General features: G+C 46.4%; 1 long non-coding RNA gene and 1 pseudogene across 1 annotated transcript; one reads left to right on the forward strand and one right to left on the reverse strand.

The window, feature by feature from the left end:
- The first annotated feature begins 2,971 nt into the window (after positions 1–2,971).
- On the forward strand, positions 2,972–27,889 carry LOC136486580 (uncharacterized; annotated as a pseudogene).
- On the reverse strand, positions 19,285–20,933 carry LOC136486581 (uncharacterized). Its single transcript, XR_010766874.1, has 3 exons — positions 20,727–20,933; positions 20,474–20,649; positions 19,285–20,289 (listed from the first exon to the last, which is right to left on the reverse strand). It is a non-coding gene; the product is annotated as an uncharacterized lncRNA (long non-coding RNA).

Raw genomic sequence — 27,889 nt, forward strand, 5'->3', positions numbered from 1 at the left:
AGCTCTTGGACCCAAACGTCAGTTGCATGGGATGAATGGAGAAAATGATGTCCCCTTCGTAAATATATATCCTTGGGATGGAACACCCGACTAGACCCACCGGGACTCGTAGCACGAAAAAGAAAAAAACTGTTCAACTGTGATTCGGAGTAGATTGAAACGGATAATTTGAACCGTGCCGTGCCGTTATAAATATCACGCTTGGAAAATCTGCCATTACTATTTACAATATTGAAAATCTACCATTACAATTTCTACTTTCCTTGAACTGTGCCATTTTATACGCCTGACTACCCCTTAGGCCCGTCTAGATATGCATGTATTTCTGTATTACCCAAACTACCCTTTTCTTCTTCCTCTGTCAAGAAGCTAAAATCTCAAAACAATGGCGTGATGAGGTGTGTGGGCAGCACAAGGCGTGGGAGTGGGGGCGACTGCCGGTGAAGCGTGAACAATGGCGTGATGAGGTGTGTGGGCAGCACAAGGCGTGGGAGTGGGGGCGACTGCCGGTGAAGCGCGGGTGCATTAGTCCTCCACATACATCATCTCTCTCGCTCTCTCTCTCTCTCTAGCTCAAACCACCAGCTAACGGCGGACCATCTCGTTCCCTTCCCTCGCCGTCGATGAAGAAAGCAACAGGGCCAGCACAAGGGTGGCCGTGAACCCGACGATCCTGCGCACCAAAGGAGGGCGGCGGTGTTGCAGCAATCGCGACGGCGCTTCATGTGTGTGGGCCCCCAACCTGCTGCAGCGGCGTGGCCGGATCTGCGGGCGCCAGTGCGGCTGAGTCAGCCGGCAGCGCCATGGCAGCCTGCCGAGCGCTTGATGCGGGAGAGGAGGGCGCAAGAGCCTGGCCTAGCTGCTCCGTGAGGTGGTCCCGGAGCACGTGGGCCTCATGTTGGCCTAGGGACGTCGGGCGGAACGTATGTAGCCGACCGCCGGCGAGGGCACCACCCGCTGCTTGGACCCGTCGGTGCGTGGTTAGGGATGTTCGGTGGTAGGGTCAGGGGTATAGGCACGAGTGAGGCACTTGTCTCCGCAGAGTTGTTGTGGTGGGCTGCAGTGCACCCCGGCCGGCCAACAGGGCGAAGGCCATCGCCCGCGCCAGCGAAGTTCCACGAGCTCGATTGGTGCGATGGCAATTTTGATCCAGGAGAGCGGTAGTGGTGGTTGAGCTCGACGGCAGCCATGCCATGGGAAGCGGTGGCGAGGGTGTTGGGGATGAGGGCCGACGCTGCCACCACCGTGTTCGCCGCCGACAATACCTCCATGCCTTGTATTGAGGAGAAGAAACAGATGAGGAAGAAAGGGGCATTTCAGGCAATAGTGGTCTGCAACAGGGTCCAAACACATCTAAGATGTAGAAAATGACATGCTTAGTAAAATGTGAATTGTAACAGTATATTTATAAATAGACGAATAGTAATGGTAGATCTCCCATCCGTGATATTTCTAATGGCATGGTTCAAATTAACCCAATTATGTTAATATAACTGTTCAACCGTGTTCAACTGTGCCAGATCCACGCATCAACGACATCCTTGTAGCCGTAACCCCGGACCATATCGGTCGACCGCTGCACTCTCTCCACCAGGAGCACCTTCTTCCTTGACCACTTCATACCACTTCTGGCTCGGCTGCCATCGGCAACATGCCCTTATAGTGGGCGGATCTGCATGGTTTACTGCTTCTAGAATTCATCCTGCAGGGTCGAGTGGCAATGGCAGGGGAGATTGAAGACGCTGAAGAAAGAAAACAAAAGATATTTATTTCATGGGAGTCGGTTCTAATTATGGAAGCGGCTTCTATATAGAAACAAGTCCTAATGTACATGAATGGAACCGGCCTAAAACTGCCGCCCATTGCAGACGCTCTTACAGTGGATGTGGAACTAGTCTTGCTTGACCTTGCTTAGCGAGGCAAGCCTAACGAGGATAATTAAATTGGGTAGCTCACTTGAGCAAGAAAAAAATGGCTTGCGCAGAAATCAAGACAGCAAGACAAGAGAACCAAACCCAGTGCTTTCTTCGGTTCCTAGCTAAGGCCCTGTTTGATCCACCCTAGCTAAACCTTAGCTAGCCAAATTAGCGGGCTAAAATTTAGTTAGGATTGTTTGGATCCTCTAGCTCATTGATGTTTATTTGTAATGCTGCCCTTACTTTTGTTGAGGCCGATATGGATATAGAAAAATAGAGGGGCAATTTCGCCTTTAACTATGTTTTAGCTGGGTTGGAGCAACTAGAAAGATTATGTATGTTTTGGCCCTTTGCTAAAGTTTAGCTAAGTTGTAGCTGCCTCGTTTAGATCCCTACCAGCTAAAGTTTAGAATCTAAGCAAAGAAGGTAAGACATGTCTAGCGAACCAAAATTTGTCCTAATTTGACCTAAGGTATACTTGAGCAAATTGATCCTAGTCCAGCCCGAGCCCGATGGGTTTTGGCCCACCCACGAACCTTACTGGACAGGGTCTGGTCACAGATCCTGTTGCCCAGAAAAAAATTCTTGGCTCGAGCCTAGCCCAAAATGCTATTTTTGGCTATTTTACATTATAAAATACAGGGAACGCCCCGGCCAGGCCCGGCCTGGCCCAAAAATGGAGCCTGACTTGCCTAGTAAGATGTCCATGGCAGGATTTTTTTCCGGCCCGGAATAACCGGGATTTTTTTTAGCCAGCCCGAACCCGGCTTAGGCCGCAGATTGCTCAAGTCCAGTCTGAGGCTTCGAGAAGAAACATCGCCAATCCAAGCGCCGCATTTTTATCGCCGTCCCCCAGCGTTACAAAATCGGCCTCGAAGCCGAGACGCCAAGTGCCCCCTCGTCTCCCTTCTCCGCTGTCTCGGGAACCACGCCGTTGGTAGTCCAGTTCACCGCCGTTGGCATCACCACCGCAGTTATAAATCTTTACCTTCTCGCAAGTCGCAACCCAAGCCGTCCCTTTCCCTTGGGAGTCGAGTGGAAGTGGAACCACCAGAATGTCATCGTCCTCGGCGATGCCGCCGCCGGCGTCGCCGCGGGAGCACGTGGAGAGGATCCGGCGGGAGCGCTACTTCATCGGGCGCGGCGAGCAGAACCCGCTGGCGGAGGACATGCACCAGGCCGTCAACTACCTCTCTCAGGAGCTCTACTCCAAGGACGTGCACTTCCTCATGGAGCTCGTGCAGGTAATCGGCGCATCTTGCTGTCGCTGTTCTAGTGTGAGCGGAAGGATAGTATGCTCTACAATTTTGCTATATTTATTTCTTGCTCCTTCCATAATTAGTTATTGTGTGACTTCTTACTTCTATACCTTATTATTAGCACCGCATTCCCTCTCTGGTTCTCGAGTACTCTTTCAAGTTCTACAATTTGCAAATGCGATTACAATTTAGAGCATCTCCAAGAGTTTCCAAAAAGCACTCTCAATCTTGATTTTTTTGCCAAGATTGAAAGAAAATTGCGCTCCAAAACTCCCTATGTCAACTCCCAATCTTTTCGCGCTTGGGAAAATCAACCGATCACGTGGATATATCCGCGCCTACCACGCCCATATCCATCAGCCAATCTAAATGTGAAAGGACGTGAGAAAGAATAAAGAGTACGACAGGGTTCCTAATGTAAATTATAAGAGAGAATATATAAAAGTGGTTAGGTTAGGATAATTTAGAAATAGTATATGATTCCTTATGTAAAATTGTCTTCTATTTTAGGCTGAGATTTTGGAAACTGTTTGAGCAACCCAACATATGCTTCCATCTTGTTTTAGTCAGTTGGAAAACTCATCAATTTACCAAATTACCAAAAGTTTTAAGGAACAATTGGAGATGCCTTTTACAAGTCCTATGACTAGGCTGCCTAAGAAATTAATTGAGAACGAGCAAATGATAAATGATAAATTAATTGAGAAATTAAGACGCACCTAGACTGGTAGCACGAAAAAGCAAAATTACTGTTTAGCTGTGATTCGGAGACATTCCTATTCTCGAGATTTGATTGAGAACGAGCAAATGATAAATGCATTATTTCTGCTTCTTTGCAACCGAAAATGTATTTTTTTTAGGAATACTCCTACAGTTCAACAAAAAGAGTTGACCTTCAAATTGTTTTCAGGGTCTCTTTCTGTCACTAGATGTGTCCTTTTGCTGTAAAAACCCTCTGGTAAAAAAAAAAAAAACTGCTCCCAGTTTTGTAAAAAGTAGACTGCAATTCCACGCTTGCGGTCTTGTGGGCTCACATATTCCTCTGCTGGTTTCTTTTGCTGCTTGCAGAAGATTTCCTTAAATTTAGACTGGAATTCATGAAAGTGTTTGATCATGGTCCTATTTCTTTCATTATGTATAGAATTTTAAAAGCCTGCTGGAACTTATGTATGTTGCATGCCTGTGGAAAATGTTCTCTAGAAAACAATTAATCTCGATTGAGAAAAGAGAATTTTGTTACTGTGACCTTAATTTCTCACCAATTCTGATTAAAATAAGGTACATGCATACTCCCTCCATCCTAAAAAAAAATCAATTCTAGATACAATATTAATATTTATCATACAAAATAGGTAACATTAGATTTGTCATGAAATATTTTTTTCATAATTTATTTATTTGGCATCATAAACATTAATATTTTTACCTATGTATCTGGTCAAACAAACTTTGAGTGCTTAAACTGACAATGCATCTAGAATTGTATTCTTTTTTGGGACTGAGGTAACTTCATGTGTCAAATATCTATGTTGCCACTCGAGTCAGTATTACATAACTACAGGCCGGCAGTTTGTATTATTTTTATTAAATTTTAGTCCATTTCTTTGAAGCATACAACAGATACATGAAATCAACAAAATCAGTTCCAGCCAATGTTTAAGGTCTATTGCTGTCATACGTCTAATGAGAGGCCCGCAACCCAGAGCTAACGGGCCTAGTGAGGCCCAGAGAAGGGCGCTGGCCGGCCTCAACCGGTTCCAGCGCGCCCTAGAGGGTCCGCGCGCCAGGAGGAGGTGCGCCGTCGCCCTCGCTGCCGCCGTCATCCAGGAAGGATTAGATTAGAGAGGTTTACCATATTAGAGTTTGGTTAGTTATGGAAGGGAGAATCCAATCTATAAGGATCTCCCGTAGTTGCTTGGGATACAAGTCCAATAGGGACTATAAATACAAGGAGGATGTAATCAATCTAATCAAGCAATAGAAGAGCGATTGCTCCTTCCCTATCTCCCTCTCTCCCTCTCTGCGCTTGCCGCCCCCTCTCCCTTCGCCGTCTCCTTCCCCACGCCGCCAGCCCTAGCCGCCAACCCCTCTCCACCATAGCTGCCAGCCCCCTCCCTCAGGAGGACTCCTACAATTGCCCAAAAAAATGATTCAAAAAGTTTTTGATTAGTGGCACATGTTTCTTAAATCTTCATCATGTATCCGGAAAGAGTAACACCTATTGAACAAAACATATATTTCTGTTTTGCTTGTATTAATAAACCAGACTCATTTCACTGCCATGTCACTTAAATCTTAGGGGTTAACACAATTAGAAGTTACAAATCTGATAAAAGGAAAAATAGTTGCAATTATAAAATTCTCATTATTTATTCCAGGAAAGAACGAGCGCCAAAAAAGACTCAATACTTTGATCAACTTAGTAGCATTGGAGATTTGTAAACACAGAAATAACTATATTTTCAAGAGTACTAGTCCTATTGTATCCTTGGAGTGCGGACGGTAGAGGTCATGGAGGCCCTATGGCGTGGCTGGCTTCTGACCTCTAGGTGCTCTTCATGTGCTTTGGACATGTCCTTTGTTCAAGCATGGCAAGCATGTTAGCATGTATAAATTGTTCTAGATTGTTTTGGTCTTGGGTGTGTTGTGCGTGTCGTTGTACATTAGTACTCTTCTTAATGAAATGAAACACAGTTCTCTGCATCATACAGGAAAAAGTCCCGGAAACAGGAGGTAAAATGTTTTTGATTGTTGCAGCCTATAGCAATGATTTTGTATGTATAAGTATATAAGACCCTGTTGTATGAACTGGCACCCCACATGAACCAGTACTTGAGGACAAATAAACAATAACACTATAGGCCAGATGATGCAGTTGAGTCTGAATATGAAACAAAACATAGTGTCGCATTCCCTCTACTATAGGCACCCGAGTAAGCTCCCAAATTGGGTACTAATGTATGATATTAACATACGTGTACTTCATCATTCTTCATGAACCAAGTAACAGAAGAGTAGAGTAGACAGGAACCAAAGTGACATTGATCGAATTTATGTGTGCATCTTCTTAATGCATTATATGCAGCTCTCCTGAGTATTTGAGAAAAAAAAAATAGTTTATATGAGCAGATGGGTTATAGTAGAATTTTATTACTTAGTTTGTGCTACTCTTGTTGCATTATCGTTACCATTTATGCACATAACTGGTAATGATATTGTGTACTCCCTCTGTCCTCAAATATAAGGGATCCCGAGTATAAAATTTGTACCAAAATACAAAGTATTCTGGGTCCTCAACCCCCTTTCTCCTCAGTCCTTTTTGATAGGAAATATTGAGATTCTTTTTAAACTTGGCATCACCCAAAACAACTAGCTAGTAATTAAGGAAAATAATAATTGAACTACTCCATCCTAATTTGTAAGGGGTAAAGCAGTCTTTTGCTAGGCTCCTTATTTTGTCTCAAAATTGCTTGGATACTATGTATTTGAGAACGGAGGTAGTATTTGGCTATGATAACACATACCTTTTTCCATTTCCTAAAGTTCATGCATCAGTTCACTCGCTATAAAATGTATGCTCAAAGGATGTTCCCTTTTAGCTAACAATTTCAGCTATGGGGTTTCTTTGATAATTGTAGTTGAGCTGCCCTTGTCATTTTTCTACAGATTTTTTTTTTTGATGTGTGCGATCAGTATTGCTTCATGTATTTTGATCCCTGATAACTTTGGAAAACTACAATACTGTTCTGTTCCTGTTCTTCAATGAAAAACAATACTCCTGGAAAAGAAACACTGTAATTGTCTGTCATTGCAGGCTTGTTTTCTGTCGACTTGTGAAACCTACAAAAGCTAATTGTTTCTCTTTTTTTAGAAAGGGTGACAAGATCATTACCCCATAATTTACTAGACGAAAAGGAATGATCCCATTATTTTGGAAAATAGGGCCCAAAGTCTGAACAACTGCAGAGTTCCAATACAGAAGCCACCCAGACCTTTTTTCTGAAACGACACAGGAGAACTACATGTCATTTCATTAAGAAGAGAAACTAACAAAGGAGAGGCAGAACCTACTCCCCGAAGAAACCTAGTACAGGACTTTTAGCGCCACCCGCTAGAAAACACAGCCGACCTCAGCCCACCTGGTGCCTAGACAGCCATAGGCAGCGACCTACATAGAAGCTGTTGCAGTGACTTAGCACCAGCCCAGCGCCATAAAATACATTCCTCAGAAACTATAGTTAAAACTTTTTGGACACTAGACTAACACCCACAATGACACAGCACCAACTGTGATTGGTGTTACCATTTTTGGTGATCAGTCTACCTCATTGGTTCATGTTTCCATTTGTTAGTGCATAAATCTTAATATTATTTCCCATATTAATGTCTCCTTTCTAAAAAAAACTAGAATGCCGAAGACAATGAGTACCCGTCTGGAGTAGCACCTTCTTTGGAGTTTCTAATTACATCAAAGGATATTACTGGATCTGGTGCATCCTCGACTTTGCTGATTTTCAACAATGAGAGGGGATTCTTATCGACCAATATAGATTCCATTTGTCGTGTAGGGAAATCGACAAAGAAGGGAAACAGACGCCATGGTTACATCGGAGAGAAAGGTAAATATTTGCAGCTGAGTCAATCTTTTGTGTTTTGTTTTTAAGCTATTAGAATATCTTGAACTTTTTTTAAAGGAGAAGTTTGTTGGAATTGTCAAAGATTGTGATAGCTGATACAGATGAAATTATTTTGTTAAATGGCAGGAACTATGTTAAGCGTTGCTTAGAGCATTCTGTTTTCTCTATTCACCATCACAAATTGGTTTGCTTTTCATGGATTAGTTAGAACTGTTTTGTCAAACTGAAGCAATATAATAGCAAATAAATGCCAAATAGTACTTTAATTCCTAATTACTGGAACTTTGTCTAATGCTTGATGCATTGATATGACACTAAGTATGACCACTACTTAAAATTGTCACTGTTGGAATTTATGCATTTCCTATAAGTTTATTGGGTGGCCAGTGACGTTGGGAGAGAGACCTCCTTAATTGTGGTACTGGAGCTCACACATATGTATCCAATTTATTTGGGTCAAGTTCTTTTTAATACATGTATTAGTATGTATAACAATGGAAAACATTGATCATGACCTTCAAATGTTTTGTTTTAAGATCTGCACATATTATTTTTTCTGGCATGAACATTATTAAATTTTGCTCCTGGGTTTGATTGCTGTAGCAAATTGGCACATTAATGTTTTTAATGAATATAAGCAATTACTCTCAAAGAGCATATGCTCATATTTTCTTTCATGTCTTGATGAACTAGTTTAACCCTGCCAGTGAGCTATTCCTTAGATGTGCTAGTTTTCTTCTATGTATATCAATTCAAATTCATATAAGTTGGGTCTGAATGTGTTTTGGCAGCCAAAATGTGTTATGCATTCTTGTCATTTATTGCTTGACTGTATGCCGATCCGTTTCATTTCATTTCAAAGAGTTGCCTCAATCAACAACAACAAAGCCTTTAAGTCCCAAACAAGTTGGAGTAGGCTAGAGTTGAAACCCAGCAGAAGCAAATCAAGGTTTAGGCATGTGAATAGCTGTTTTCCAAGCACTTCTATCTAAGGCTAAGTCTTTGGGTATAAAGTTTCCTTTTATTGCTTCTACCAAAGTCAACTTCGGCCTTCCTCTGCCTCTCTTCACGTTAGTATCCTGGCTTAGGATTCCACTACGCACCGATGCCTCTGGAGGTCTCCGTTGGACATGTCCAAACCATCTCAACCGGTGTTGGACAAGCTTTTCTTCAATTTATACTACCCCTAATCTATCACGTATATCATCGTTCCGAACTCGATCCCTTCTTGTATGACCGCAAATCCAACGCAACATACACATTTCCGCGATATGTATCTGTTGAACATGTCTTTTCGTAGGCCAACATTCTGCACCATACAACATAACAGATCTAATCGTCGTCCTATAAAATTTATCTTTTAGCTTCTGTGGTACCATTTTGTCACATAGGACACCAGATGCTTAGCGCCACTTCATCCACCCTGCTTTGATTCTATGGCTAACATCTTCATCAATATCTCCGTCTCTTTGTAGCATCGATCCTAAATATCGAAAGGTATCCTTCCTAAACACTACTTGACCTTCCAAACTAAAATTTTTCTCCTCCCGAGTAGTAGTGCTCAAGTCACATCTTATATACTCAATTTTAGTTCTACTGAGTCTAAAACCTTTGGACTCCAAAGTCTCCCGCCATAACTTAAGTTTCTGATTCACTCCTATCCGGATTTCATCAACTAGCACTACATCGTTCGCGAAAAGCATACACCAAGGAGTGTTCCCTTGTATGTCCCTTGTGACCTCATCCATCACTAAGGCAAACAGATAGAGGCTCAAAGCTCACCCTTGATGTAGTCCTATCCTAGTCGGAAAGTCATTCGTGTCTCCATCACTTGTTCAAACACTAGTCACAACATTGTTGTACATGTCCTTAATGAGCCCGACGTACTTCGTTGGGACTTTATGTTTGTCCAAAGCCCACCACATAATATTCCTTGATATTTTATCATAAGCCTTCTCCAAGTCAATAAAAACCATGTGTATGTCCTTTTTCTCCGTATACCGCTCCATAACTTGTCTTATTAAGAAAATGGCATTCATGGTTGACCTTACGGGCATGAAACCAAATTGGTTCATAGAGACCCGCGTTATTACTCTCAAGTGATGCTCGATAATGCTCTCCCATAGCTTCATAGTATGGCTCATCAACTTAATTTCCCGATAATTAGTATAACTTTGAATATCCCCTTTATTCTTGTAGATCGGTACCAATATACTTCTTCTCCACTCGTCAGGCATCTTGTTCGATAGAAAAGTATGGTTGAACAGCTTAGTTAGCCATACTATAGCTATGTCCCCGAGGCATCTCCACACCTCGATTGGGATACCATCCGGTCCCATCGTCTTACCTTCTTTCATCTTTTTCAATGTCTCTCTAACCTCAGATTCTTGGATTCTCAGCACAAAATGCCTATTGATGTCATTAAAAGAGTCATCCAACTGAAAGGTTGTGTCCGTATTCTCACCATTGAATAATTTGTTAAAATACTCTTGCCATCGATGTCGGATCTCATCCTCCTTCACCAAGAGATGCTCCCTTTCATCCTTAATGCACTTGGCTTGGTTGAAGTCCTTTGTCTTTCTCTCACGAATTCTAGGCATCCTATAAATGTCCTTCTCTCCTCCGTTCGTACTTAAATGTTGGTAAAGATCCTTGTACGCTCTATCCTTTGCTACACTTATAGCTCGCTTTGCAGTCTTCTTTGCCACCTTGTACTTCTCTATGTTGTCCACACTCTTATCATGATACAAGCGTCTATATCATTCTTTCTTCTCCTTAATAGCCCTTTGGACTTCCTCGTTCCACCACCAAGTATTTTTAGCCTCGTCTCCACTTCCTTTGGTTACTCCACACACACCTCTGAGGCCACCTTCCGAATGTTGGTTGTCATCTTCTCCCACATGTTGTTTATGTCCTCTTCTTCCTTCCAAGAGCCTTCTTTGATAACCCTTTCTCTGAATACCTCTGACATCTCCCCTTTCAGTTTTCACCACTTTGTTCTTTCAATATTAGCTTGTTTATCCCTACGGGCACCGCACCTGAAAATGAAAGTCTGCCACTAAAAGCTTATGTTGAGAAACAACACTCTCCTGGTATCACCTTGCAATCCAAGCATGCTTGTTTGTCCTTTCTTCTTGCGAGGACAAAGTCAATCTGGCTAGAGTGGTGTCCGCTAATGAAGGTCACTAGATGAGATTCTCTCTTTCTAAAGAAAGTGTTGGCTATCATCAGGTCAAAAGCTACCGCGAAGTCTAGAACTTCCTCCCCCTCCTGATTCCTACTACCATACCCAAAACCTCCATGAACTGCCTCGAAACCTGCGCTTGTAGTACCTATATGTCCATTAAGATCTCCTATAAAAAGCTTCTCACTACTAGGTACAGCTCTAATCAGGCCATCTAAGTCTTCCCAGAACTGTCTCTTAGCACTCTCGGCGAGGCCTCCTTGGGGCATACGCACTAATTACGTTCAAGACTATATCACCAACGGCAAGCTTAACTAAGATAATCCTATCTCCTTGCCTTCTCACTCCCACCACACTATTCTTGAGGCTCTTATCAATCAAAACTCCTCCATTTCTATTCGCGACTGTCCCTGTGTACCAAAGCTTAAAACCTGTATTGTCCACCTCCTTCGTCTTCTGACCCTTCCATTTAGTCTCTTGAACGCATAATATATTTACACGCCTCCTAGTCGCGGTATCAACTAATTCTCTTAACTTACCTGTAAGCGACCCTACATTCTAACTACCTAAATGGATCCTAGTTGGTTCGACTAGCTTCCTTACCCTTCGCACCCATCGACTCAGATGTGAAGACCCTTGCTCATTTTTCACTACACCCGGGCGCCGATGTAGCGCGCCACTAAAGAAGCGACGACCCGATCCTTGCTCACGTGACACCATGCCCAGATCGCGACACGGCGTGTCACTGGGGGTGCCGACCCGGCCCTTGCCCATTTAACACCATACCCGGATTCTAATATGGCGCGTCGCTAAGAGGGTTACGCCCCAACGGTTTTTTTCAAGTTTCATCTCCATTAGAATTGCTAGATTTAACGTTGGCTCGCCATGCCTATCACAACCATCCTCCTTTATCAGGGCTTGGGACCTACTATGTTGAGACAACATAGGCGGAGTTAAAGAGTTGCCTCAATACCAGTTCTAATATTTTGTGCCTTTAATTTAGGTATGGGTTAAAGAGTGTTTTCTTGATATCAAGCCAGCCCCATATATTTAGTAATGGTTACCAGATCAAGTTTGATGAGAAACCATGTGCTGAATGCAATATTGGGTACATTGTCCCTGAGTGGGTGGAATTTGGACCTACCCTTTCAGATATCAAAGCTATATATGGATGCTCCAAAATCCTACCTACAACCACAATCATCTTGCCATTGAAGAGCAAGAAGGTTGATGCAGTGAAGAAACAACTTTTTTTATCGAAAACGCAGGAGAACTGCGCTTCATTATATTAAGAAAAAAAGGGGGGAGAGACCCCAGTTAAAACACACCACACCACTCCAAAATAAAAGTACAAACACACCTGTGGAAACAAAGAGGCGACCAAGACTAGACGTCCTCTACACTATAGGGCTATAGGGGGAGGGGGAGGCTGGGAAGCCAAGAAAGATAGCCCTCGAGCCCCACTACAGCTGAAAGCCGACTCTCTTCTAGAGCAAAACCCAAAACACCACCCAAGCTGGGAGTAGCTCCGTAAAAAACACACCTATTTCGGTGGTTCCACAAGGTCCATGCTCCTAAGATCACAAGAGAGTTGAACCCCTTCCTTGTTAACCCAACAGTAGCATTGCTTGAATTTTCCCACCACACGTCAAAAGACAAATCCGAAGGCTGTGGATAGAATTGTTGGATCCCAAAGTGCTGGAGCAAATAGAACCAAAATTGCCGAGCAAAGACACAAGAAACCAACAGATGATTAACAGTTTCCTCCTCTTTATCATAGAGGGGGCATTGTGCCAGATGTGGCAGCCCCTGCCTTGCAAGCCGATCAGCCATCCAACACCTGTCATGTGCGACCAGCCATATGAAGAAACGACACTTGGGTGGAGCCCAAGATTTCTAGATTCTCTCATATGGGCCAAAAAGAGTGGATCCTATGAAAAAACCCTCATATGTTGACTTGGCCGAATACTAACCACTAGAAGAAAGACGCCGAATGTGAGCGTCTTCAACCTCCGGCTGTAGTTGAAACTCATAAAGGAGATCCCAGAGATTGAGGAACTCCACCGTTACTTCCACTGTCATAATACCTCAGCTATCCAGAACCCAAGCACGATTAGTAAGAGCTTCTTCAACTATGCGTTTATTTACTATCCTTTTTGGTATTCCAGCAAGAAGATGAGGGGCTAGGTCTGCAATTGATTGTCCATTCAGCCATTTATCAGCCCAGAAAAAAGTTTTTGCCCCATTGCCAACTTCAGAGACAACCGCAAATCTGAAGAAGGCTTGGACCTGTCTAGACACCTAGATAGGAAAGTTCGCCCAGGGCCTATGGGGTTCCGTTTTCTGAAGCCAAACCCAGCACATCCGCAGCGCCCATCCAAGATATTTCAGGTCCGAGATCCCCAAACCACCAAGCTCCGGTGGACGGCTCGCCTTGCCCCATGCCACAAGACAATGATCCCCTTTTACTTCCTTTCTTTCCCTCCATAGGAAACCCCGTCTAAGTTTATCCACAGCTTTGATGGCCTAGTGAAAGGTCCTTATTTGGTTTTGGTAATTGAGTGACAACTTAGTTGGACTAATTATGTTTATGTGAGATACATAGGTGATTAGTCCACAGGTACATGTGTGACAAACATATGCCATGGAGGTGAAAATGGCTTGAAAATGTTGCAAAGCTCATACATGTGATGATGAAGGAGCTTAAATGCACATGAGACATGACATTGAGTCATGTGATCAAGGTGGAGAAGATCAAGACAAGACTTGGCTTGATGGACCGGTTGTAAGCGTGAAGGGCAAGTCGAAGGCTTTGGAGTGATGGACCACGTGGCGGTGAAGCTTGAGCAAGACTTGGCGTCGATGGACGATGGCAACGGTGAAGAGCAAGTAGAGTCAAGATCGATGAACCAATATGATCATGTGATGATATGAAGTGGATCATATCATTGTTGATCGTATTGGTGCATGTGTTGCATCGACATTGAAGGAGATGGAATGGAATGCGCAAAGCAAAGGTATAACCTAGGGCATTTCATTTCACCGGTCATAGGTGTGTATAGAAGTTTATGACTGGGTTTAGGATAGATGACCGTACTATCAAGAGGGACAAACTTGTTTGCATATCGGTCATCTAGTGCCACTCGAGTGATCTAACTTTGCATTATCGCTAGGATCGAGTGGCGTGGCAAGTTGAGTGGCTAACATCCTTTGGGAAATGATTGTGAAAATGCTAACACATATACACATGGTGGTGTACACTTGGTGGTGTTGGCACATTCGGCGCTTTCGGAAAAATGAAATGCCTATTTTCTATTGCGCCGGATGCAAATTCTTGGTGGTTAGCACATTGGAGAAAGGGTGAAGAAGCTAGAAGTGAAAACGAGTTGGTCGCGAAGATGCTGGCGTCGGTCAACTGACTAGATGCTGGATCTGCATGCACCGGACGCTGGCTGGCTGCGTCTGGTCAGGCTGACGTACGATGACGCAGAAGCTGGAGTGTGACCGGACGTTGGCTGCGTCCGATCAAGTGTGACCGGACGCATCCGGTCGAGGTCGGTACCTTACTAGAAACGACCGGACGCTGGGGGTTCAGCGTCCGGTCAGTTGAAAGCTGCTGCGTCTGGTCAGGTCAAGTGACCGTTGGAATCAGGACACGTGACCGTCTGCGGGCGACCGGACGCTGAGGTCCAGCGTCCGGTCAGCACGACCGGAGCGTCCGGTCGGCCCGACCGTTGCCCAGTGAAGGGGTAACGGCTAGTTTAGCCCTTGGGGCTATAAATAGAAGTGGCCTTCGGCCATGGCTGGTAGAGCACCTTGAGGGACTTTGTGTCCATGCTTGAGAGAGCTTGGGAGCCCTCCATCTCACACATACTTGATAGCGATCATTCGATTGTGTGAGTGAGTGATTCTAGTACGATTGCATCGTGAGGTTGCATCGAGTGGTATTAGGTGATCGAGTTGCAAACCGGTGGTGCTTGTTATTCTTGGAGGTTGCCACCTCCTAGACGGCTTGGTGGTGGTCTTCGTCGAAGCGCGCAAGAAGCTTGTGCGGCGCTCTGGAGAAGTGCTTGAGAGGGGCATTGTGCTCGCCCCACGGGAGCCGCGAAGAGCAACTCTAGTAAAGCGTGTCATTGAGCTACCCTCACTCAAGGGGTAGGTTCTTGCGGTGCCTGACGTGCGGGCTTAGCGGGTGATGCTAATTAGCCGTCGAAGCACCAAGTGAGCGGTCGACACAACGGGTACTAGCGTGTTGGCAAACACGTGAACCTCGGGAGAAAAATCATCGTGTCAACCTTGTTCTTCCCGTTGGTTTGCATCCTCATTACACAAGCTTGCAATTACTTTTATACATATTAAGTTTGTGTAGTTGCTCTTGTAATTAGATAGCTTCTGTAGCTTGCTAATTACCTTCTTGCTTGTGTAGCATAGAAGTAGCTCCCTTGCGTGGCTAATTTGGTTTTAGTAACCTTGTTAGTCACATTGCTTAGTTTGTGTAACTAAGTATTTGCGCTCTCTAATTAGGCATTGGTTGCCTTATTATTGAGCATTGCTAGTGAGCTTAGTTAGCTTTGTGCTTTTGCTTACTAGCATGTGTAGGAGCTCCCTTGTTGCTTAAAGTACTAGTGGCATAGGTTTGTGTAACCTTACTCCTAGAATTGTTTAGGAGAGCTCTAGCTAGCCCGGTACCTTTGTTGCATAATTGTTATCTTTGCAAGGTGCTAGTGAACATATATAGTGGGATGTAGTCTTGGCTAGACCGATAGTTTTAATTCCGTATTTGTATCGGTTAGCCGACACGATTAAGTTTTAGAAAAGACTATTCATCCCCCTCTAGTCGCCATCTCAACCCTTCACCTAGGGAGGGAAGTCTATGGCCATAACAAGGTACACTAGCATAGCAGTGAGCACAAACTGTACCTGCACTTTTCTTCTAGCCCTAGTCATGAGGTCCGCCTTCCAACCTGGTAGCTGATCTGCAATCTTATCAATAATAGGCTGGATCTGCCCCTTAGTGAGCTTCTTAAGGGAGAGGGGTAACCTAAATATTTGCAAGGGAATTCGGACACCGCACAAGGCAACAGGTTCTGGATGGCGGTCAACTCCATGTCACCACACCTGATGGGTAAAACACTGCTCTTTTGAAGGTTGGTTTTAAGCCCCGAAGCATCACCAAAAAGATTGAGAATTTCCATTACCAGATTGATGTCACCAGCTTCTAGACTGAGGAACAACACCACATCATCGGCGTAGAGAGAGATCCTGTGCTGCAAAACCGGCCTAGAGAGGGGCTGCAGGAGTCCCTCTGTCGGGTACCATAAAAAGGGGTCCCCTAAGCAAGAACTGAAAAAATCGCTTAGACCTTGTAAAAATCGAAGCCAAGAGACAACCACCAGCAAACCCCCACCTTATCCAAGGCTCGGCCCAAAATGAAACCGCAAGGCCTCGGGCGAGGTACCGATTCTCCGCCTCGCCCGAGGCCCCGCGCCACGAGGCCTCGGACGAGGACGTCACATCCAACCAACGCGCCCAACCATTCCCGCGACGTCAGCCGAACGACGGCTCGATACAGCGGAGTGGCCGACGAAATGGGAGTCACATCAACGCCATGCCGTCCGGGACAGGACGGGGCGGGGGTTACCGGTCGCTGTGCTCGGCGCTGTGCCCACGACTGACACCCGTGCTGCCTAACCCCACCTGCTCCAAGGACAGCGCGGCGTGGAGAGTCATGTCCGGGTCCTTGTAGCCTCGGAATCGACGTACAAGACCAACTACTCCCTCCGAGCCTCGGCTATCCACTTCCGGGCTCCTATAGCCTCGGGACTCGCACCCACCAAGCCCCCCACAATGGTTCAGCCTCTGCACCAACTGGGTCTCGGCTCTCTACGTTGTCAACATACAACGACCAACACGTCGTCTGCAGTACGCACCATACCCTGCGCCAAGCCGCAGGAGCTCCCACGTCGCACAGGATCAGCCGTGACCGGCGTGTCGCTCCAGTGCACCGAGGACAAGGCCGCTCCACCGACCATGCCGCCACAGTGATGAGCTACAGAGCTCGGCATACCGCCTCCGCTCACAAAACGCCACGTAGCAAATACATATACCGTCCCTGTGCCTCCCTTCAACTATAAAAGGGAGCGACCAGGGCCGCTTCTAGGGGGACACGGACACAGACACAGACACACAGGCAAGCAACGCACAACGCTCTGTAACGCACACGCTTCCTCACTGTAAGAGATCAACATCTCAAGCAACTCACGCCGCTCCACGCAGAGACCTAGGACTAGGTCCCCCTCTCGCTCAGCTTGTAAGCCCATACTACAAGCACCTCGGTGCAAGGAATACAAGATCGCCCTCTCAGACTGGACGTAGGGCACCTATTGCCCGAACCAGTATAAACCTTGTGTCTCTTTGCATCACCATCCGGGATTAGGAACATGCAGTACACTTTCACTAGTCGGTTGAGGACCCGCCGGACCCAAAACACCGACGCCCTCATTGGCTGCCTTTGAAACCATGTGTCCTAGAACGTCCATAACCAAGATGAACAACATAGGTGATAGGGGGTCACCCTGACGCAAGCCCCGTTGGTGAACAATAGAGTTGCCTGGAATCCCATTCAGCAGAACCTGAGTAGAAGAAGATGCTAACAGCCCACTGACCAAGTCTCTCCAAATTAGCCCAAAACCCAAATGTTGCATCACCTCAAGGAGAAAAGGCCACGACACCGAGTCAAAGGCCTTAGAAATGTCTAATTTGAGTAGAATTCGTGGCTGTTTTTGCTGGTGAAGGAACCTTGCTGTTTGCTGGACCAACATGAAGTTATCTTGGATAAAACGACCTTTAATGAAAGCGCTTTGGTTGGGAGACACCAATTGTTGCAGCCGGCTTGCCAGACGATTGGCCAGCAGCTTAGTGACTAGTTTAGCAAAGCTATGAACTAGGCTAATAGGCTGGAAATCCTTTGGCCGTTCTACTGAGTCCACCTTAGGGAGTACGGTGATGAAGGCTGTGTTGAGGACCTCGAAGTTGACAAACTTTCTGCTCCAAATGGCTGAAATTGCAGCCATTATATCATCTTTTATGATTGACCAACAGGACCTGTAGAACCTACCCGTGAAACCATCAGGCCCGGGCGCTTTATCTGGGGGTAGCTGCTCTATGGTTCTCCATACTTCGTCACTGAAAGGGAGGTCAAGTTTAGTAAGGTCATGAGTATTCAGCCCCAATTCAGTGAGGTCCACCGTATTTTCCCTATCGACATGTGTACCTAGCAAACTGTTATAAAAATCATCAATAATGAAAGCTTTGTCGGCATGATTTGTGTAGATTTGATCATCAGAATCTAGCTTCCCAATGAAGTTTTTCCTCTTCCGATGACGAGCATGCTGCTGAAAAAGTTTTGTATTGGCGTCGCCATTCTTTAGCCAATTGATCCTTGAACGCAGCCGGGCGATGGTGCGTTTAAGGGAAGCCAACGCGAGGCAATGCTTCTCCTGCAGCGAGCACACGAGCATCTTGTGCAATCTCAAGCTGGTGGAGAATTTCCCTGGCGTGGACAAGTTGGGAATTTATATGCCCGATTTTCTTGTCACTCCAACTTTGCAACCCTTTAGAGACTTCCTTAAATTTGCGGTCCAGAGAAATGAACGGGCATGGCCTAGCTGGAACAAAATTCCATGCTACTGAAACTGCCTCCTGGAACCCCTCAAGCTTCGGCCAAAAGGCTTCAAAATGAAATCTTTGGCAACCAACCATGTTGTCCCGCAGACCAAGCAAGAGAGGGCAGTGATCTGAGTCATTGGAAGCCATACTCTACAATAAACAATTAAGGGAATTTTTCCTCCCAATCTACTGAACAAAGGACCCTATCCAGCCTGACTAGGGTAGGGGAGAGCTGTTGGTTTGAGCACGTAAATTTGCGACCATGTAGAGGGATTTCCTTAAGAGCAAGGTCATTTATAAAGCGTCTGAAATGACCCATCGAGGCCCTGTTATAATTGGCGTTGTTTTTTGTCCTCATCTAACTCCGTCTATGTTGTCTCAACATAGCAGGTCCCAAGCCCTGGTAAAGGAGGAGGATTGTGATAGGCGTGGCGAGCCAACGTTAAATCTAGCCATTCTAATGGAGATGAAACCCGAATTTAGAACTAAAATTGAGTATATGAGATGTGACTTCGGCACTACTACTTAGGAGGATGAAGATATTAGTTTGGAAGGTCAAGTAGTGCCTAAGAAGGATACATTTCGATATTTAGTATCAATGCTACAGAGAGACAGGGATATTGATGAAGATGTTAGCCATAGAATCAAAGCAGGGTGGATGAAGTGGCGCCAAGCATCTGGTGTCCTATGTGACAAAAGGGCACCACAGAAGCTAAAAGACAAGTTTTATAGGACGACGATTAGATCTGCTATGTTGTATGGTGCAGAATGTTGCTCTACGAAAAGACGACATGTTCAACAGATAAGTGTCGCGGAAATGCTTATGTTGCATTGGATTTGCGGTCATACAAGAAGGGATCGAGTTCGGAACGATGATATACGTGATATATTAGGGGTAGCACCAATTGAAGAAAAGCTTGTCCAACACCGGTTGAGATGATTTGGACATGTCCAACGGAGACCTCCAGAGGCACCAGTGCGTAGTGAAATCCTAGAGAGGCAGAGGAAGACCGAAGTTGACTTGGGTAGAGGCAATAAAAGGAGACTTGAAAGGATGGAATATACCAAAGACTTAGCCTTAGATAAAAGTGCTTGGCAAAACAGCTATTCACGTGCCTGAACCTTGATTGCTTCTGCTGGGTTTCAACTCTAGCCTACCCCAACTTGTTTGGGACTTAAAGGCTTTATTGTTGTTGTTGTGTTTTTGTCCTGATCCTTATATATCAGATTGAAATCCCCAGCTACAACCCATGGCCTGGGCAGTCAGCTATGATATTAGGAAGTTCCTGCAGAAATTGTATCTTCTCCTCATTTCCTTGTGGTCCATAAACGCAAGTAAGCCACCAAGGTTGCCCCTCAGCTGAAGAGAATTGTATGGTCTTGCTGTGATTATCGACACATTGACCTCCAGAATTCCAATATACTGTCGCCAAGTTACCAAAATACCTCCACTAGCACCTGCCTAAGGGACCTCAATGAACTCAGAGAAATCAGAGCCAAATGCCGACAGAAGCGTCCTTCTTGTTACTTCCACCATTTTAGTGTCCTGAATGTAGACAATGTCTGGACGAGCTGAATCAACAATGGTACGAACCGAGTCTTGCCTGGCTGAAGAATTAAGGCCCCTGATAAGAATTTTAGTTGGATCCATTAATGACAAACAAAAATACGACCACAAATATCTAGAGACCTTCTCTCACTAATCAGCTAGAAGCTCAAACCCCTCATTACCAGGGCCAAAATCATCAGGAAGAGACCAGTTGAATAAAGCAGTCAAGGCACGGATATGTGAATCAGAAAGGGCCTTACCAAACAGCCTTGCGTAGTCGTCCAGAGCCTGTTGATCAATGCCATCTTGCTCGGTAAGAATATCCACAGCTTGCATTGCCTTCTTCATTCTTCTCTCCAAGTCTTCAGGGCCAAATTCCACCTTTTTCCTAGCAAGCCGCCGGCTCTGCCGCGAAGCTTCCCTAGGCAAGCATGACCTGCCCTTCCTCTTATTAGTTCGGGGGACAGGAAGCAGACCGACAGCACGTCGGGCCAGCTTGTTGATGAAGTCTACCTGGGCAGAAAGCATGGGGGCAGCCCCAACTGCTGCCGGGGTCACCAGCGAGCCCACCACGCCGTCCATGCCCATGGCCAGAGGAAGAGCAGAGGGCCCCCAGCCACTGATGGAGTCACTGACGGGACTACCATGCCGGCAGCCGAGGGGGGAACTTCCTGCTCCAAAGGAGGTGATGAGGGCCGATTCTCCTCAGCATCCGGGCCATCTATTGGTGGGGGCGTCATCTGCAATCCCGCCAACAGGGGAGAAGTAGCGGGGGGGGGGGGGGGGGGGGGGGGGGGGGGGGGGGGGGGGGGGGGGGGGGGCGATTGCATAGGCGAGCTGGGCGAGGTCGGATAGCGGGGATCGCCAGAAGATGGAACTCCGGGATAGCGGGGGGGGGGGGGGGGGGGGGGGCGATTGCATAGGCGAGCTGGGCGAGGTCGGAGGAGGAACTCCATCCGTTGCTGCACCGACAGGCAGGTTCCCGAAAGAGACCAACACCGTCGACTGGCCGGGGGAGTTCCAGGCTGCAGCCTCACCCAAGCCCACACCACTTGTATCGGAATCAGAGGTTACTTGAAGATCCCGGTCCAACCCACATGAAATAGGTAAATGGTGGCAAGAGGCTGAAGCCGTCATCGTAGGCCCAAGATCAACCGGATGCCCAGTGATGGGCTTGGGGGATGGAAGAGACCCAGGAACCTTGTTCACATGATTCCATGAACAGCCGCCGGCTCCAACATCAACTTCAAAGCGCATTAGCGTAGGGGAGGCCACCGAGGGAAACATCTCATCGGATCGAGGCCTCACAATAACAACAGCCGCCGTCTCCTCGGTTCCTTGCGCCACATTAACGGAAGCAGAAAGAGGCCTCTCAGCAACAGTCGGGCACACCTCATTAACAACAGCCGTCGTTTCCATGGTTCCTTGCGCCACATCAATGGAAGCAGAGAGAACCCCGCTTGGGAGGTCCTGCCCCGCTGCCTTCTCGGTCACTTGCACCACATCAATGGGAGCAGAGCTATCCGTGCCTTCTCAGCAACACAGATTGTTGAAGGGGAGGCAGCGCCCGGCAGCGGGTCAGACGCCGGAGCAGGGTCAGGAAAACCAAGCTCAGAACGCCGACGGTTGCACGGACGTCAACGCCGGCGTGACCTTCCCGCCTGTGCTCCTTGGTCTTGGGCCTGCATCTCTAGAGGGCTTCGCGTTGTATCAGCACCACCAACCACATCCACCGGAGAAGGCCGTTGTGGGGGTGCAGTGCTAGCAGCTTCGCGACCGGAGTCAATTCGTTGGCACACGGAACCCCTCGCCGTACCAGCGCCACGAGCCACACCTGCCGGAGAAGACCCTTGCAGGGTCGCCGCGCTAGCAGCTTCGCGAGCCAAGCCGATCCGTCGCCACACGGGGCCCCTAGCCACACCCGCCGAGAAGACCGTTGCCGGGGGGGTTGGGGGGGGGGGGGGGGGGGGGGAGGGGGGGGGGGGGCAGCGCGAGCAGCATCACAGCCCTGGCAGATCCGCCGCCACACAGAACAACGCCCAGTAGCGTAAGAAGATGCGTTCCCGCCACTGGCCACCCTAGGACGCACGTAGGAGCGATGGCCCTGGGACCGACAGCGGAAGCAACGAGTTTTCTCATGACAGTAGGCCGCGGTGTGAGAGGGCGAAAGACAATTGAAGCATTTGCTGGTGAGGTCAGTAGGCACTGAGCAGCGTGGGGGACGAGCCGCACGCAGACGCCGCCGCCGAGCACCATGGGATTTAGCCTTCTGCCAACCACCCGGATCGGGGTGAGCCGCGCCAGTCGAGGAAGCAGTGCCGCACCGACCAGGACGAGACCGGCGAAAGAGCGTGATCCTGGGGGCACATCTGGGAGCCGCCGGCGGGGGAGCAGGGCCAGCCGCAGCAGGGGCCGCCGAGGATGACGCGCCCGCCGCCACCTCCACAGGCTCGCCACCGCCCGCCGTCGAGGGCGCAGAAGGGGCCGCGCTTGAGGACGAGAGGACGATGTCGCGGTAGGATGGCAGCGAGTCACCCGAGCAGGAGGAGGCCGGGCTATCGGCGGTCCAGCGCTCGAGCTTGGTGCGACCGCACGACACAAAAGGTGCCTCCGAGGGAGACAAGGAGGAGGTGGAAGCCGACGTCTTCGAGGAGGGGGGAGGCGCAGGCGCCGAAGGGGTGGCCGCCGGGTTCGGGGTGAGCACCGGCGTGGGGCTGGGGGAGGGGGGCGAGACGTCGGGAGAGGGACAGGGAGAGGGGGAGACGGGAGCCATCGCTGAAATGAAGAGTCTTTCCCTGATAAACTGCATTACAGTGAAGAAACAGCTGTGAAGCTTGCATCCTGAAATGCTGCTGTTCCTATCAAAAATCAGAAAGCTTTCTATCCAGGAGCATAACTCTGATCCAAAGAGTAGCACTGTTAGTGAGATCTCAATTTCCAGTGAAAAGAACTACCAAGCCAGAAAGAACATGCATGCTGAGTCTTATACACTCAATTTATCAGCTGAAGAGAGTGGAAAAGGAGAAGAAGAATGTGGTTATTATATGTGGAGGCAGAAATTCCCAGTCAAGCCAGAGAACAGGGTTGATAAACGTGCTGAAATCGATGAATGGGTGTTAAGCCTGGCCTTTTCACATGGTCAGCGTCTGTCCCGTGGGAAGCAACTATCACCTGGAGTCTATGCTTTCCTCCCTACTGAAATGGTAACAAATTTCCCCTTCATCATCCAGGCTGACTTCCTCCTTGCATCATCAAGGGGGGCAATACTGTTCGACAGTCCATGGAACAAGGGAATTCTCGAGTGTGTTCCAAGTGCTTTCATGAATGCTCTTGTAACACTTGTGAAGTCCAGAGCTGCACCTGAAATGTGTCTGCCATCAATGTTCAATTTCCTACCTGTCAATTCTTCATTGATTCCACTGCATGAGCCAGTTAGGTCTGGCATCAAAAACAAGGTTCTCGCCGACGATATAGTTCCATGTGAATCTTATGCTTCACAGAAGATATTCTGCAAGCCCAGTGAAGTTGCACGGCTTAAGCCAGCCTTTTGGACTATCCTTGGCAAAGCACGGGAATCTGGTGCAGATTTGAAGAGTCTGTCAACTCATGGAACCTACATTCTTAGTTCCCATTTTGACAATAGTAGATACAACAGTGTGCTTGAGTTTCTTGGTATCAAAAGCGTGAGCACTGAATGGTACGCAAAATGCATTGAAGGGTCTAATCTTGTCAAGGAGGTACATGAGCAGCTTTACCTGGAAATCTTATATTTTGTCGCGAGTAATTGGCAAAACTGTTTTTCTGGTATAAACATGATGTCTGTTCCTCTACTGAAATATGTTGATCGGAATGGTGTTCTCTCTTTCTGGAGCATATCCAGAGCTAGTCAACGGGATGATAGGTTATGCACTGCATCTAATATGAACTGTACATCATGGCTAATCAGCTGGAACAGGGAGTTTCCATCTTCTAATCGGTTCTTTCTCCATCCCAGCACACAGGCTGCTCTGGATAGTTTCTCAGAGAAGATGACAGTGGAAAGCTGGCTTCGGAACCATGCAAGAATGGAGGTTGTCTCTGTCTACAGTTATGGATTGACTGTTGCTGCTTCCTTGAGTATTGATCGAAGGCCTGTCATTGCTTTTGCACACTTTCTGTACCACTCATTTAAGATGAATTATATAGAGAAGTACTGGTTATCAGAACTCTGCCATGTCATGCCAGTAATTGACAGCGGTGGCCATGTTGTCAAGGAAAGAAAAAGCATAATAGTTCCAGCCAATGGGAGCAAATGGGTTGGTTTGTTGGGTGCAAACCCATGGAGGGACAAAGGCTACATTGAATTGTCAGCAGATTACAAGTCAGTAGGCCATTTTGCTGGGAACTACACATCTAAGGATCAGCTGTTGGAATTTCTCAAGATGCATCTGCATGCCTCAGATGTGCCTTTCATACACCCACCAAATGCGAGGTTCCATACTGTCTCATCGCCTCTCACAGTGGACAATGCATTCTTGCTACTGGAATGGATACGGAATATCAAGTCAAATGGTGTAATTTTACGAGATCGATTCCTGGCTTGTGTAAAAGAAGGGAGTTGGCTAAAGACATCCGTTGGGTACAAGCCACCAAATGAATCATTTCTGTCCAGTGCTAACTGGGGAAGTCTTTTGCAAAGTGGAACTTCATTCATCGATATACCAATGATTGATCAACAATTCTATTGAAACAAGGTGCATGTGTACAAACAGGAACTCAAGGCAATTGGGGTGAGATTTGAATTTCAGGAGGCATCATCTTACATTGGAAGCCATCTCATGTCCATGGCTGCAAGCAACGTGTTAACCAGAGATTGTGTGTACTCCTTGCTTCGGCTCATTCGGTTCCTACGAGAGAAGGTTCTATCTCCAAGTCAATTGATTGACAGTGTCAAAGGTGGAGGTTGGATGAAGAGTACTCTTGGCTATAGGTGTCCTTCTGATTGTATCATCGAAGATTCAGAATGGGCAGTAGCATCTTGTATCAGTGACCAACCATTCCTTGATGTCGAGTTCTATGGTAGGGGCATCCTTTCATATAAACCAGAGCTGGAGTTGCTTGGTGTTATTGTTGGGTTCAAAAACAATTACCATCTTGTTATTGATAACTTCAAGTTCAGATCCTCTGCTATTACTTCTGAGTCTACTGTATTCATCCTCAAATGCATCCGTTATGTTGGTTCATGTCAAGATTTCATAAGGAAGCTCAGAGATTTGAAATGGGTGAAGACTAATGTGGCCTTTTGTGCTCCAAATGTCTCTTTTCTTGTGGATTCTGAATGGGAGTGCCTTGTGAAGATCTTCAAAGGAGTTCCAATAATTGATTTAGGATTCTATGGGAGTGTGATCAGTTCATACAAAGAAGAGTTGAAGAAGGCCGGTTTGATCACACGATTTGAGGAGGCATCGAAGGCTATAGCCAATGTTTTCAAGCGCATGGTATCTGAGTCATCACTTACGAAGGCTAATATCTTAGCTCTACTACTAGCTTATTGGCAGCTGAGAACACACAGCCCACTTCCTGTTGAGCTTTTCAACTGCATGCGCACAGAGAAGTGGATACACACATCACTCGGGTTCCAATCTTCCTCAAATACAATCCAATTTGATAATGCATGGCAATATCTATCTCCCATAGCAATATTACCGTTCATTGATGATGGTGACACTTGTCATGGTTTGGGGAAGGATATATAGGGTTATAAAGATGAGCTTAGGGAGTTGGGTGTTACTGTTGAAGTGAAATTTGGTGCCAGATTTGTCCTTGCTGGCCTCAGCATTCCTGATGATCCTTCCATTATGTCCAAAGCTACCATTTTGTCGTTTCTGGAGTGTATGAAGAACTACTTCGACTCTGCAACTGAACCTCCAAAGGGATTTAAAGACTAAGATTTCCAAGAAGTGGTTGAAGACATCCTTGGGCTACCAATGTCCTGATGAATGTATTCTCTTTGATGCAAAACAATGTTTTCTACACATGGAAGATGGCCCTTTCATCGATGATGCATTCTATGGTTCAGAGATAGCTTCATTCAAACATCCCCTTGCGATGATTGGAGTGACTGTGGATGTTAATTGTGCACAAGATCTTATTGCCCAGTATCTGAGGAACAAAACAGATACAGATACTATTTCCCGGATCTACAGGTATCTGAAGAAATGTGACTGGAAGCCTGACAACAACAACAGAAATTGGATTTTGATACCAAATGAAACAGAGGGTGGAGACTAGGTGCGCTCAAGAAGTTGTGTTCTGTATGATAAGAACAATCTATTTGGCCTGCAGCTGCATGTTCTGGACAAATATTATGACAGAAAGCTGCTTGAATTCTTTTCACTTGCTTTCAGTGTGAGGCATGGACCTTGTTCTGAAGACTACTGCAAACTATGGGCCACATGGGAGAGTTCAGTCCACGAGCTAGCCATATCTGATTGCTTCGCTTTCTGGAAATTTATTGCAACGAACTGGACCAAGAAAACAGAGGAAATTCTTTCTGGTTGTGTCAAGGTTCCAGTATGTACTGATGGCAAGATTATTTTATCAAACAAGGAGAATGTGTTCATTCCTGATGATCTACTGCTGGCAGATTTGTTCAGCAAGCATCCTCAGCAATCGCTATTCATCTGGTATCCTTCTTCTGCTCTACCTTCCATGTCTCGAGCAAGGTTCAACCGCATATATGGTAGTATCGGTGTCAATACGATCTCAAAAGCAGTCACCAAGAATGATTCCTTCACTTCAGCTAATAGCCGTTTCAAAACAGTGGTTCTGAGTAAGGTGATCAAGGTTGGGTTGCTCCAAATAGTCATCGCATTCCTTTCGAATCCTGCTTTTGACATTCCTGCCGAAGATAGGCACAAGATGGTTTCTTGCCTCCTGAATGTGACTATCAAAGAGACCGATGAACCGATCACAATGTCATACAGTGTGAGTTTGTCCTCTGGAGAGGTGGTAGAGGTGAAGGCCAGACGAATGCTTCGGTGGGAAAGGGAGAATTCAAAGCTGTACATGCAGAGAACTGATGGCGTATCCAGCTACGAAGACAAGATTGAATTTGCGACCTACTTTGCACATGAGATATCTCATGGGTTGCTGTTTCAGATGCCAGATCAGATATCTTCGCTCGCTGAACTCATAAAAATTGGCAGCTTACTGGACTTCGAGCCTGCCGCTGTTGCGTTCTTGCTGAAGTTCAAAAACCTGCAGCTGTTCCCAGAAGATGAAGATTTCCTGTTTCGTTCAAAAAAGATGAAGATTTCCTGAACTCATCACCGCTAGGTACACGTCATGAAATCTACATTAGCATCTTGTGCTTCTGATTTTTCTCACAAGTACATCATTACATAATCTACCGATGGTCTGAGGCTAATTTCAATGCACAGGTGGCAGCAAAAAATCAGTGAACAACTAGCGGCCTGCAAATTTTACTCTATTGTACTTGTTCAAGGTTAGTAAATTACTGTCTTCTCGTTCAAAAAAAGTAAATTACTGTCTTCAATACTTTACTTGCCATTTGCATCCATGTACTGTTTCGGGGCTGCACCAGTTTTTCTTGATGCAACGAAGTCTTATGTAAGTTATCTTTGTGCGCAGATTGCTGCCTGCAATTCCTAGAAAAGATTTGGTGTTGCGCTTGC

The sequence above is a fragment of the Miscanthus floridulus genome, chromosome 10, assembly GCF_019320115.1.
Source record: "Miscanthus floridulus cultivar M001 chromosome 10, ASM1932011v1, whole genome shotgun sequence".
NCBI classification, from domain to species: Eukaryota; Viridiplantae; Streptophyta; class Magnoliopsida; order Poales; family Poaceae; genus Miscanthus; species Miscanthus floridulus.